The sequence below is a fragment of the Lagopus leucura genome, unplaced genomic scaffold (assembly GCF_019238085.1).
Source record: "Lagopus leucura isolate 7727_CA_CO unplaced genomic scaffold, USGS_WTPT01 Super-Scaffold_100065, whole genome shotgun sequence".
Lineage (NCBI taxonomy): Eukaryota > Metazoa > Chordata > Aves > Galliformes > Phasianidae > Lagopus > Lagopus leucura.
Genome location: NW_024962309.1, coordinates 137,623 through 151,152, shown reverse-complemented (window position 1 = coordinate 151,152; position 13,530 = coordinate 137,623). Strand labels below are relative to the sequence as shown.

Sequence of the window (13,530 nt, the reverse complement as noted above, 5' to 3'; positions counted from 1 at the left end):
TTGAGTCATGGCCTGAACCATTGATTGATCACCTGGGGAAAGGACCAGGTCAGCCCTGAGAACTTAGGTGAAGGCAATTTAGCTGTGTGACCAGAAGGGGTGGAACCTGGCTCTCTTAGACCTCATTTAAGGGCTGATTGCCACAGGGGAAGGATTTCTTTATAGAAGAATCTGGAAGTTTTCCCTTATGAAGCTGGTATCTTCTGATACAGGTCAGCAATCTTCTTCCCTTCCTTTATAGCACCTTTCAGTCGTGCTGGTCCTTCTGTCATCACACCTCTGTTTTAATGTGTTTTTCATTATATTGATCTGCCTAATTGCTTTAGTAATCCATGCTGATTTAGCTTTCTCTGTTAATATTTCTCAGTGATACTTTTCCTCCAGTGCTCCTTAGTGTTGATAGTTGTACCATAACAAACTGAACTCAACTGAAAGTCACACAGGAATAGCAGAGTTCAAGGGCTTGATGCAAGGGTCTGAAACTTGACCTCAGCCACCCACACGCTCCATTGTTATTCAGGGCAAATTATTCAATCTTCTGACCTCTTTTCTGCAAAATAGGGTCATATCTCTGCCTGGTTTAGTTCAGATAAGGAGCTTATACCTGCCTCGTGCACACGTGTCGTCATGCACAACAGCTTCTGGATTTTAGGGGCAGCTGCTGTGACTGAGAAGTGAGCAAATGCTGGAAATAGCCATTCTGTTGTCTTGGAAGTCTTTGTGTCTTCATTCTGAAAAGCTGGATCTCTGTGTGCAGCGATATCTTGAATAAGGTAGGAAGGCAAAGAAGTGTTCCTTGCCAGCTGCCTTGGACACAGAAATAGTTATTTTCTTAAGCAGACTTACTAATTATGTAGGTTTACCAAATAATTTGGCTAAAATCTGCTTGGTTTCTCCAGCCTCTCTCGATTTCTATTAGTAACTGTTTGTGATCAGTTTTAGTGCTTTCCTTGTCTTTCAGGTGCAGTGCTATCTGTATACCTGCATTTGCAGATGCAAGTTGGTCTCAGCTCAATATATTCACTGGGAGAACAAACAATTCAGCAGGATATTGTTTAAATATGCACTCAAATTAGCAACAGTTTAAGAACGTTTACATTTTGTATATAGAACAGGAGATGCAAAGATTGAATGGAGAGTAGCCTAATCAAGTGCACAAATAAAACTGTCTTAAATGTCATCACATGGGTTAGTACCATTTAAAACCTCAAAAAGAAGGTCTACTTTGCTTATAGGAACTGAATGAGTCTTGTATCTCTTCATAGGGATAAATTTTATCTTATGGCAGTGCCCGTACTGATTGAAATAAACTGCTCTGGGGAGTTAACGTGCTTGTAAACATGCATACTGACTGCGTGAGAACTTACATTACAAAAGATTTCTCTCCTGGCACGTGCAGCTTCATTCACACAGTAAAAATGTTATTGGTTTGCATATTCTAGCGGAGAACTGCTGAGCAGTCAGAGTTGCTCTTGAAAACAGTGTAAAACCCTGGTCTGAGCAAGTGTTAACTGCTCAGATCCCAGGCACTGGAAATTAAACACTTGAAGTTAGTGGTCTCCCTTGACCACAAAGGACCTCTTTCTCTCAGTTTGCTGCCAGTCATCTGGACATTATGTCTTTTATCTCTTAGAGATGCTGTGAAAAATAAATTGTTTCTGAAAAAATAAATTGTTTCTGAAAAACTCAAAAATAGAGTGCTGAGAGCAATAAAAATCCCTGTGAGGAGCTTAATTGTGTCTTCGGGGAAGGTTTAGAGTAATATGCTGTAAATAAGGTGTAGGACCTCACACTGATCCACGGGGGAGGTGATAAAGTACTGAACAGCTCTTGGTCGAGAGAGGAGAGCTTACTTTGTTCATCATGGTCTCTACATTTGGAGAGAGCACAGAAGAGGTGAAAGAAGGGTACAGTCATGGGAGATGGGACTGATTGGCACCAGTGCAATGCAGCGAATGTAAGGATGTACCAGACAGTGTCAAAAAGATATTCTCTGTCAGTTTTGAGATCTTCACTTCTGAAATTGACTTTTTGGTGAATACATAGTTTTCTCATAGGAGAAAACTGCTCCTGTCCCATGGAGTTATTGTGTTATCTTGAGTTATTTGCTACCAGAAGTTCTGAATCCTGCCCCTTCCAAAGCATCAGGTGTAAAGGGGATCCATCACTTGGCAGCAGTAGCAGATCATAATCCTGTAAGTTTAGCAGTCACTAGAGGGAGATACAGTGCTTTTAAGGCTTGAAAACAAAGGATTTATTTTAAATGGCCTCATGGACTGCAAGAAACTACCACACTACTCTTGCCATTACCTGATAAAACTTCTTGATGTGCCTTGTAAGAATGTAATCCATCGAGAAATAAGAGATAATGACATAAACTGCACCATGTGGATAGCTGGCTGTCATATGTTGCAAATGGAGGATGCTAGCTTTTCTTTGGGAAGTGTTCTGCAGAGGAGAAAAAACACTGGAAGATCCAAAAGTTGCATCGGTCTTTATTAGGGCATTTTTCTCACCGAAGGCTTTTTGCTCTGTAGTCGAACGTGACAAGGTTATCCTCCAGGATGACAAGCAGATTTTGACTAATGAAGGCTCTTTCCTGATACAATTGTAAATAAGTGGGAAAGCTTTAATGGTGATGTCTGCCAGTTGAAGTACCATACTGAATTTCTTCTTTGTTCTCTGTCTTTCAGGAGCTGTATAGAAAGATTATCAAAGCAATTGTAATGGTTATGGCTTCTCCATTCTCCAGAAATATATGGAGGTATAGACACACAGTGCTATTACCTTGGGAAAACTATTAGAGGTTGCTTCATGCAACGATAAGGACTTTTATTCATCGAGAGTAATTACCTCTATCTTCATAAGAAGTGAGAAGATGACAGTAAGAATTACTGTGTCACACAGAGAGGTGATGATGGCAGGAGCGTCACTGCCTCAGCTGGAGTGAGAGCTCCAGAATTATTGTGGACATATCCCAAGGTTTCAAATAGCAAGAACCCTGGTAGTTCTACCTGGCATTGCCATTCCATTGGAATCCCAGAAGCTGCTCTGCCATCTGTCCATATGCTGAATATCATCAGCCTGTTATAAGCATGAGTCAAAGTGGTAAGTGTACAACTTCATATTTGTGATTTTTTTTTTTTTTTTTTTTTTTTTTTGGTGTTTTTCTGTTCCTGTGTGAAAGTATGACAGCATAGATTTAAAGAGAGAAAACATTCTGTGTAGATACTGATGCTGGTTGTGGGAGTTCTCCCAAAAGAAGGTTTGCATGGTGGCTGAAAGCATAAAATTGTAGCAGATCATCTCTGTGGCAGTTCATTGCAATGTTGTGCTGGTAAGAATGACACTGTGAGATGGAGGATAAAGTAAAGTTAAACCACTTTATTGCTGGCTGAGTAAAATTGCATTGAATTACAGGCATTTACTATGACTTGGTTGAAGCGTTATGGCCGTGTAGATTTATTTTTCCTGTGGGTTTCTGGGTTTTACTAAATTCAAATATGCTCAAGGTTTTGGAGGCAACTGGACTGAGCATATCAGCCTCTTGTGATGTCCTGTTAATTTCTGCTACTGTTGTTGCATGCGACCCATTCTTTCTGCAAGTTGGAGTGTTGCTGTAGGAAGGCTTGTTGGTGGATTTCCAGTTATCTGCGTTCATGGATCAAACCTTTGGAGGGAATGGGAAGCAACAGTATCCTTGTAATGGCAGCAAGAGACAAACTTGGAGTGTTTGATCATGTATTGTAAGGTGTGATGATGCACAAATACCAGGGCTGGAATGTATAATCTGAGTTTTCACACTTGTATGTTGTGACTTAAATTCCCTTAAAAACAAACAGCAATCTTTGCCTTTGTATGTACTTTGCAAACACAAAATGTCATTTCCAGAATTTCATCTACATCCTACTTGTGAGGAACTCAAAAACCTGGAGCTTGCTGTAGTCTCTGACATTGTAGTAGTTCTTTTGGTAATATTTCCCCCCCACTCAGCTGAGGAGGAGGGCAGATTTCAGGATGTTTAATGAAAAGAAAATGGCATTTCAGTCTTCAGTAATGTAACGCTGCATAGAGTTATCACTTATCAACTGAAAACAACCTGGTATCAAGCACACAGAATATAGAAACTGCAAATGGAAAATTCTTCTTGCTTCAACCCACTTCCTTTTGTTGCACCAGGAAGGGAAATATTTGTATGGAAGATACAGTTCTTACGGTGAGTGACAGATTACCATCTTTGCCCGTGCACGTGAATTCTTAATATATCTTCAGAAATATTCGGTTGAGCATGTGGGTGTCAAAATAAAGCAAAATAATACGTAGTTCTTCCAAACAGCTTTACTTTCAGGAGGCTTATTGGTGGTGTCAGTTGTTACATGATGAGATACACACTATGCAGTTTGTGCATCCACTCTTTTTGGAACTAAAAAAGAACCGGTATTCAATATTCAATGTGAGTTACAGTCATGATTGTCAGATCAAAGTAACATCCTGTCAGTTCTAATTTGCTGCTATTTTCCTGAAATTTTAAAGGGCAGAATCCTTCAGTGTTCCTATTCAGGTGTCAGATTTGCATTATAACAAATTCAGCCTGTTACCTTCTGACACCCTGATACGCACAGCCAAAAAATATACATTATTAAAAATTATGGAACATGCCCAAAAATATCATGGAAAGTGGCAAATAGAAATGATTGTAACTCCTAAAACTACTGAGCTGATTCCATTCTTTTCTTGGCTTTATTTTTATGTTTCTGTCAGAATACAAGATAAGTGAAAAACCAAACCTGAGGTTGACATCTCAGTTACTTTTAACTAGGTTTAAATTCCAAATGATTGAAGTCAATAGATGAAAATTGTCCTCGTACCTGTCTGAATTTGTTTACTCAAATATCATTTTCCTAAATACACTGGTTGCTACATCATTGGTTGCTTTAAACTTGTGGGTCTCTGTTGGAAGTGATAGAGTTGGCATACTGACATTGGAGATGGGTCTTCCATGTTAAGAATTTGTATGTGTGCATTGTTTTGCACATGTTGGTCCAAGCACGTTAGCAAGGCTAAGTACCTTATAGCTGAAAAGTGTGCGCAGAAGTTCTGAGCTGAAAAATATGAGCTATGAAGCTGGAAAGAAGTGGTTGTGTTTATGGTAGTTAAGGCTGTTTGAGATGTCACTACTCCAGTCTTGCAAAGATACCATAATATGTAGACTTGAGAGCAGGAGCCACGTGTGGGTATGTTGTCTACATCAGTGCATGGTTAGGGAATTTTAAATTAAATAGATTTTTCAGCAATAGGTTAAACAAAGAGAACTGGCTTCTCATTAAGCTGTGTAAGTAGCACTTTCAGGTTGCTTCTGCTATCAGTGTGAAAGCTTCTCACTGTTCGGTGGTAATAAGCAGCAGGGGACGATAACAGCATAAGCTGCTCCAGGACTATTTTCAAGATGATGTCTAGAAGCAATCTCGATATAAGCACCAAAGTGCCATTGTGTTTCTGGGATTAATATGGGCATACATTCATCTGCTTACATTCCCTCCAATTTATTTCCCTGCAAGTTGCAAAACTACGGAACAAATGTTTCAAACAGAGAGAATTCTAAGATCCGAAAAGAATAACAACATAAGCAGAAGGCGCTCACTGATGCCAGTAAATTCTTCATGGCTGTGACTTATTCATAAACATGAGCAGATAAGTATTCAAGGGGAAGAAAGGACTAATTTTTAAGTGATGGAGGCAAAATTTCTTAGCACAAAATACACACAGGGCTCCTAGGCAAATCTAGTGATAAGGGTAAAGTGCTGTTTGGTAGAGAAGGAGCTGAGACAAATTTAATGGCAATGGAACAATCCAATGCACACGGCCAACACGTGTTTTATTTTAACAGAGGCATTTAGGCTGATCTGCACATTTCCTAGGGTTAATAAAGGTGAGTCTCAGTGGCTCACAGGCCTTCTTTATAGCTCTCAGCTAGGTCTGTGCCTTGTACAAAGGACAAGAATACAGTGCTGGAAGCTAGCTTAAAGGATTGTTCCCTCATCCTACAACAGTCAGTGGGGGTAAAGCAGACGGCCATCAGGAAGTGAGAAGGAAGACTGCAGACAACAGTCTGTGATAATCAGTATTGGTTTTTGATTCTAACAGATGGGATTTGTCCAAGTATGAGGCCTGATGCTGCTTTAGAGTGTGAACAGTAAATGGTGTAGAATGGCTTTATTAGAATCATTAGGATTGAAGAAGACTTCTATGATCACTAAGTCAAACCCCAGGCCATCCCACCATGCCTACTGATCAGTCTTTCAGTGCTGCGTTTCCAAGGTTCTTGAACACCTCCAGGGATGGAGACTCCTCCACCTCCCTGGACATTCTGTGCCAATGCATCACCACTCTTTCCAAGAAGAAATTTTTTCTTAATATACAACCTGAACCTTCCCTAGTGCAGCTGAAAGTCATTACCACTTGTCCTATCAAACCTGTATCAGAATGGTTCTCTTTTTTGTTTGTTTTTTTTTTTTTTTTAACCTCCTGTTCTGTCAACTGTGTCAGAAGAGCAAGTGTGCAGTGCACCAAGGAACCAGATCTCTGTATGAGAGATTAAAAACGAACAAAACATAAACAAGCTTCCAATGGGGTGGTGTGTATGTCTGTGAGAAGAGTTTTGCAATGTGAAGTAGCCACTGCATCAAAGACCATGCCTTTAAAATGTTCTGACAAAAGTGAAAGGAAGGATCTCTGTTTCCCATTTTTTATGGAGGGGAATAGAGATTCATGCTGAGGAATAGACTTGTCTGTGCTTTTGTCTGATGTCTCTGGCAGAACTGTGAATTTGGGAAGCTGGTTTCAAGTCCCACTTGTGCGCAGTGCGTAAAACGAAGCTATTCTTCCTCACGCCTAATCAGCTAGCCATTATGGGGCTAGAGCAGGAAAAGACAGGTTGGAACAGGATGCCAAACCAATGCAAAGATTTGTTGGCAATTTCCTTTCTTACTTAACTGCATAAATAATCAAATCTGAACGCTGGAAAAGCTCAGATATTTCCCTTGGGATGTAGGCTTGCCTTGCATGTTTAAAATATTTATTTATTTGAGCTGTCAATGTTTCTAACTCTATCAAGGCTGAAACAACCACGGAACCCGCAGATGAAAGATGAGACCTGAAAAGGGAAAGAAAGCAGTGTGTTAGGTCCATTTAATTTAAATGCACTGTATTAAATCTAAAGCTGTCTCCACAGTGTCTGTGCAGTTTGGCTCCTTATTAGTATTACTAAGAAAGGGAAGATATTTTAGAGCAGGCATGGTTTAGATTAAGTTAATTTAAGTTAGTACAGTGGTTTAGAATACCAAGGCACTTTTGTACTGATCTCATTGTACTCCACTGCAAGAAGAGCAGTTGGGTGTGTGACAGCAGTACTCTGAAATGATAACTGAGCAACTCTGCTTCCATATTTCCTGAGAATATGGAATAGGTTTTGCCTGGTGGTGCAGAGAATAAAGAACAACGAAGGGCAACGCAGTTTGCCCTGAGACAGCAGTAAGTAGGTCAGCAAGGCACGGTCTTGCTCCTGATGCTTGTACTGTGTGTTTTGATGGAGCACCACTGAGCTATACAAGTGGGGATCTTAATTCTTGTCCATGTGAAAAGCTGCTGCAAGCCATCAAACCTGCCGGGTGCTTACATGTATCTAAACAGCTTTGAAAAACTCATCAGGGAAGAGAACCTTTTATTTATCTGCCAGATCCTCTCAAATAACAGAGGGAAGTACAATTGTGTGAAGGATTTTCGAGTCGCCACTTCTGGTACAAAACACAACCGCTGCATTAAACCTGGTGGGAGAGGGTCCTTGTTAGAGCAGCCCTTTGTTAAAGGCTGGGATAAAAATAAAAACTGAGCTGGCCTTCATTTTGTTTCTTTGAGAGATTTTTCTTTATTTTTTGTTCTTGTTTGCGTGGGACCTTTCATTTACAGGTCAGCGACCTGTGGCTGGAATTTCTTGGTGGCACTTCAGTCAAAGCAGTAAGGCCTCATTTTGTGGTTTAATAAGATCTTAGAGCTCAATAGATTATTCATAATATCAAAGCTATTTAGAGCTAGAAGAGTATTTCTGCTCTAGCTCCATCCAGTTCAGTAGGATTTTGCAGTTACACCTATACTGAATGTTTTCCTTAGACAGAAGAAACATGAAAACAAACGTGAAACTAGACATGTGAATCTTTTAGAGCTTTATGTATCACATCACTGAGAGAACAACAGACTTAGGGATTGATTGGTGGGTCCTCCCACCCAGGAACCCTTGCAGCTGCTCTTTTAACTTCGTCTTCTAAGGCTAAGGGGAAGTTGCATGGCAGCTGGGTAACAACCTTACTCATATTTAGGTGGGACTGGATGTGGAAGCAATGTCACAGGGCAGACTGTTTTTGCAGAAGTCATACTTCTATGTGGATTCTAAAATGGATGCCTAGAAAGCAAGAGCATTTGTTCTCTGTGTGCTTGCAATGCCTGTAGAAAAGCTCAGAGCTAAGCTGTTATTTCTTTGCTGCTTCTCTTTTCCATAGCCTGAGTTGCTCCAAAAGGAAGGAGACCATGTAGAAGATGAATCGTAATCAGTGAAACTTCCAGAGATAAATATTAGTGACAGTATCATTTTTACTTAGTTATTTTTTCAACGGTGAAAATACAGTTGATGTTAGATAATGATCTTTTGGTAATTGCCTATTACAGAGATGTTTTAAGTTAACGCACAATGAGTTTGGAGTTAGTTTTCAGAAGAGCTTGCTTTTCTTTCTCTGCTAGCATCTGAGTGATGCCCATTAGAGGTATCTATGGAACACTTAATGAAAAGAAAATTGTTGGATGGAACCATCCCATGTGATGAGATTATTTCAGCAGTTTACTCCTTATAATATGTTAGCATGAAAGATTAGAATTTTGGGCAGGTGTGAAAATCTGTTGAGTTTCCCTGCAGGTATAATCCATGCACCGGGGGAAATTTGCTTTAAGGGCGTGTTTTTGTGACTGTATGAAGTGAAATCAAAATGATGCACATTCGTAAATGATCATCTAAGTGTAAGTTATTTGTCAAGATAAATTAAAACTTATATTTATTCTGCTTGACATGAGCTATTAACTGGAATTTCTGGTCTAATCAGTTATTTGCATTCAGAGAAGAAAGCAATTGTGAGGTCAGGCTTCCTTTGGAGTCAGATTTGTTACAGTCTATAGTTTCTTCAGCCAGTAATTTACCCCAAACACCCTCTCTTCTTCTTCCCCAGGAGGCAGCCTTGCTGAGTGGCATCACCACATCTATTCTAGGGCAATTGTTTTTCTCCAACTAGTCTGAAATCAACCCCACTGCTCAGATTGTCTTGATAAGTGACTGCTCTTTGGGATTGTGTTCCCTGTCATTTTGTCTTCCTAAAACAAAAGATGGGTTAGTCTGAAAGGAAGACAGCTCTGACATCTCACAGGTCAGTGGAGTTTTCTTTGCTCTCCAGCCTGGTAAAACTGTCCCCACTGTTTACCCTGTATACTCCCACCATGTTCCCATATGCTTCAATCATAATGCTCAACTCTGTGGGTTTTTGTTTTTTTTTTAATTTGAATTAGTGTCTATTGATACCCTGTTGATCTGACACAAAAGCAGTGTGCCTATTTTGTCGAAAAGGGGACTGAGAGACTGCTGAGGGTTTGTGGCTCTAAGGACATGACACTTTGCATTTCTTTATACTCGTTAGACAAAAGAGGGCATAATTAGACTTCAGGCGGGCTTCTGTCATAAAGAAATCAGAGGGGAATTTCTTTATGTGTCGGGTTTGCAACAGTGTCTTCTATAGCTATGAAATACACTCAAGTATTTCCAAGACCTGGTTGGCATTGAGCTTGATGTGAGCTTTGTGTATCCACAGCTAGAGGCCTATCGTTTGAATGCTACATCCATTTGCTGTTTTTATTCCATTGTCGTGGGTTTTTTTTTTGTCCATTATCGCTGCAGCCATGTTTTGAAATCAGTACTCCCCTCCCATGGATCTGTTGCTTTGCTGTGTGTGTTTTGAGACCGCTGGCGCTGCATATCAATGGGATTTAGGATGAAACAAGAGAAGTCCTGGGATTTTTGTAAACCATTCCCATCATCTGTCTTTTGTGAGCTTGGAAAGCTGTCAGTCTGCACAGAAAACATACTGGCAGGCCCAGCCACTGCCTTGTTGCTGAGAGGGTTTCTGCAAGGGCAGCTGAAGTTATGCAGTGAATCCTTAAACAAGCCAGGGAGGAAAACACTGGAGTCAAGGGAAGGTTCCTCCTAGGTTTTTGTGGTACTTCTCACTTTCTGGGAGCATGCAGTTGCAAAGGATAAAGTAGTGAAGGATGTCAAAGCTGACTTTGCTAGAAATCTCAGTGGTATTTTCCCTAGGCTAACACCCTCAGCACTCCTTTCAGATAGGCCACTGTCTCTACCATCTCACAGTCCTTGGTATTTTGAATTTATTCGGGTTTTAAATATTTTAGGGAGGGAGAACCAATTTTAAGTTCAACCACTGCAAGTGTGTTGTGAGGAAAAGAGATACATTGCTGTCAGAAGATGGATGGCAAACACTTCTGGATTGGACTGGTTGAAGGTCGTAAGCTTCTCCTGTGGCCACCATTTGAGTTTCTATGTATGGGATGTGAAGAATAACCAGCGTTTGTACTAACTGCTGGGGAACAGCTTTGTTACAAGGTGGTGCTTCTGAATAGCAAGATAACGGTTGCGTTGGTAGTGCTCCCTGGGATCAGCATGAACCTGCAGCAAGAAAAAGAAAAATGCTGCTTTCTGCTATGCACTGTGTTAATTAACTGTCTTCAAGGTAGGCCTGGGATATGTTCCTCTTGACAGGAGTCCAAGGCCTCACAAAAGCAGGGCTGAGAGTTTGAGGCATTGCTGGGAATCTGCAGGAGCTTTATTGTGTTAGTCTGCAAATCCACTTCCAAATGGTTTAACGCTCTGAGGAACTAGACAATTTGTAAAATGGTCTTTTGAACTAATTGAAGTTAACTTGCCACAAATTCTAGTTGTAGACAGGTCATAAAAGGCAGATGTATCATGGAGCTTTGTTTCTAGCCACACATAATGGCTACAGTGCTAATGATTTCATGGGTCTTGTCCATGGGAGACTTGTTTGGAGAAATCTGATTCAACCCTACATTATGAACACAAAGGGCACAGAAGGCAGGTGTCTTATTTTTGTTCTCTGCCTGCTTTTTTTTACCTCTGCTTTTTTTTATTAATTTTTCTTTGAGAGGGAATTTCTAGACAGAAAGAAATAAGACCCAAACCTACTGAACAAACAAGACATGAAAGCTTTACATTTCACCTGGGCAAACAAACCGTGTTTCTGACAAAGTGTTATTGTTCAGAAGTCATATGAATATGGCCACTCATTTAAAGATTAAAATCTCAGTTGGTTACCAAGAAAAGCGAGCTGGAAAGCTCAGTCATTGAACACAGAGGAGGTTGTGCAGCAGTGGGAATTTTTTGAGCTTTTACTACTTCTATGTTGGAGATTATAGAAGCTGGTTTGAGATGCCCAGAAACTTCCTTTGTCACTGTTTTGGCTGAGCTTGAGACATTTCACACAGCCCAGAATCTGGGCCAGCACATTCCAGCTACTTCAGTGTTGTCAGTTTATTCTATTACAGAAGCATTTCAATCCTTCAGCTGAGGTCAAGGCCACAGGCTAAGCGAGGTGTTGCTAGCTCTTATTGTCATATGGCCTTGTTCCAAGTCTCATCATGGAATCGTGGTAACATTAAGGTTGGAAAAGGCCTCTTCAATCTCCAAGTCCAACCCCAACCCATCCCACCATGCTCATTGACCATGTCCCTCTGTGCCACTTCTCCACAATCCTTGAACACCTCCAAGGACAATGATTCCACCACCACCTCCTTAAGCAGCCTTTGCCAATGCATCACCACTCTTTCAGAGAATAAATTTTTCCTAATTTCAATCTGAACCAGCTTTGGCTCAGCTTAAGGCTATCACCTCTTATCTTGATAGGTAGCCTTGCACAAGGATCCCTGTTTTTACATATGCTTCTGTCCTGCATTGTTTGAAAGGGGGTGCATCCTTAAAAGCTATAATTTTAAATACAAATTAAGAAAAATAAAATTGATACAGGAGTGTGTTTTCACTTTATCTCTTATTTATGCTTTCCTGAGAGCTCTGACTGATGATAACATAGGGGGCCAAACCTTTCTAGATGGCCTCGTAGATGTGGAGGGCAGAAGTGAGGGAGATGGACTCTCCTGGATGAGGGCCAACATTCTCCCCTCTGCATCTGAGTTCGCATTTTTCAGGTTATTGAGGTCTGCGTTGGTCAGAGGTTCAGCAGGGTTTTTCCCCTTCTGAGTTGCACATGTTCCTGTCTGTCAGATTTCTGACTCTGTTGTGTGTTTGTTCTGCCACGCTGCAGAGTGGAAGCACTGTTAGCAAGCAAGAGCTCAGGGAGCAAATCTTCCCCACACCTCTTTGTCTTTTTGTCTTCATACATTCACTTTTCTGACAAGTTTGTGACAGTCTTGCAAGAATTCAGAGAACAGTGCGTGGATGGCCATGCTGCTACTTGGGCAAGCACCATGCATTGTCAGTGTTTACACATTTGACCTTCATCCCTAAGGCAAGGGAAAAAGAGATTAGGTAATGTATGTTAGATTAGGTAATGTATGTTACTTGCTAATGTCAAAGAGGACCCTTGGAAGGCATAAACATAGTATGTGCACAGAGACATTACATCAAATATGTTTTAAAATATGCATTTCTTTAGTGTCTACATTAGATTATTTTCAATTTCTTTCTTCTGCTCAAGTACAGCATGGGCCAAAACACTGATGTTAAATGATGCAGCTCCAGTGAATGCACTGGAGCAACTGGCCTGTCTGACTCAATTATTGCAGATGATAAAGCAGTGGAATAAATTTGCACAACAAAAGTAAGGAAAGGGGAGAAGGAGAGGAGGACAGGGCTCTCATTACCGCCTTTGAAGTCGGTTCACTTGCGGCAGTGGCAATTCAGGCCACTTGAAATGTTCCTCCACGTTGTTTCTGTCCTGCTTATTGGAAGGTGTGATTAAATATCTAGTTAGGTATCAGAATTGGTTGTTCTATCTGCCTTGTTGACATCATTTGTTTATCTTTAGTATCTGGACAAGCAATCAGCTTGGAGATGTTTAAGGAAGTGGTCAGTGTGATAATTAGGGACTATGGTTTGTGGGCAATATTTGTGGTAGGTGGATGGTTGGACTGGATGATCTTAGAGGTCTTTTCCAAGCTTAATCATTCTATCTCACTCTCATGCCATCTGAGATTTTCTTATAATAGTTTTCTTCCAGGAAGTTGTCAGGCATGGAAAGTTATTAAATTCTGAAAATTAATAACTTTCCAATCTCAGATCTCCAAGTTTTCTGAGTAATTTGAATTCTGGCCCTGTATCCTTTTTGTTTATCAGGGATCATAGATGATTGATGAATTGCAAACACTGAGTAATGTATGTTCTCTGGGACT

The 13,530-nt window shown here is 40.6% G+C and overlaps 1 long non-coding RNA gene across 2 annotated transcripts in view; it reads left to right on the top strand.

Moving 5' to 3' along the window:
• Positions 1-618: 618 nt before the first annotated feature.
• The window catches only part of LOC122188523, a 59,850-nt gene continuing 46,938 nt past the window's right edge, over positions 619-13,530 (top strand). For both annotated transcript variants that reach the window (XR_006181599.1, XR_006181600.1), the window contains exons 1-2: positions 619-773; positions 2,694-3,108. This is a non-coding gene — a long non-coding RNA (uncharacterized LOC122188523). The remainder of the gene's footprint in view (positions 774-2,693; positions 3,109-13,530) is intronic.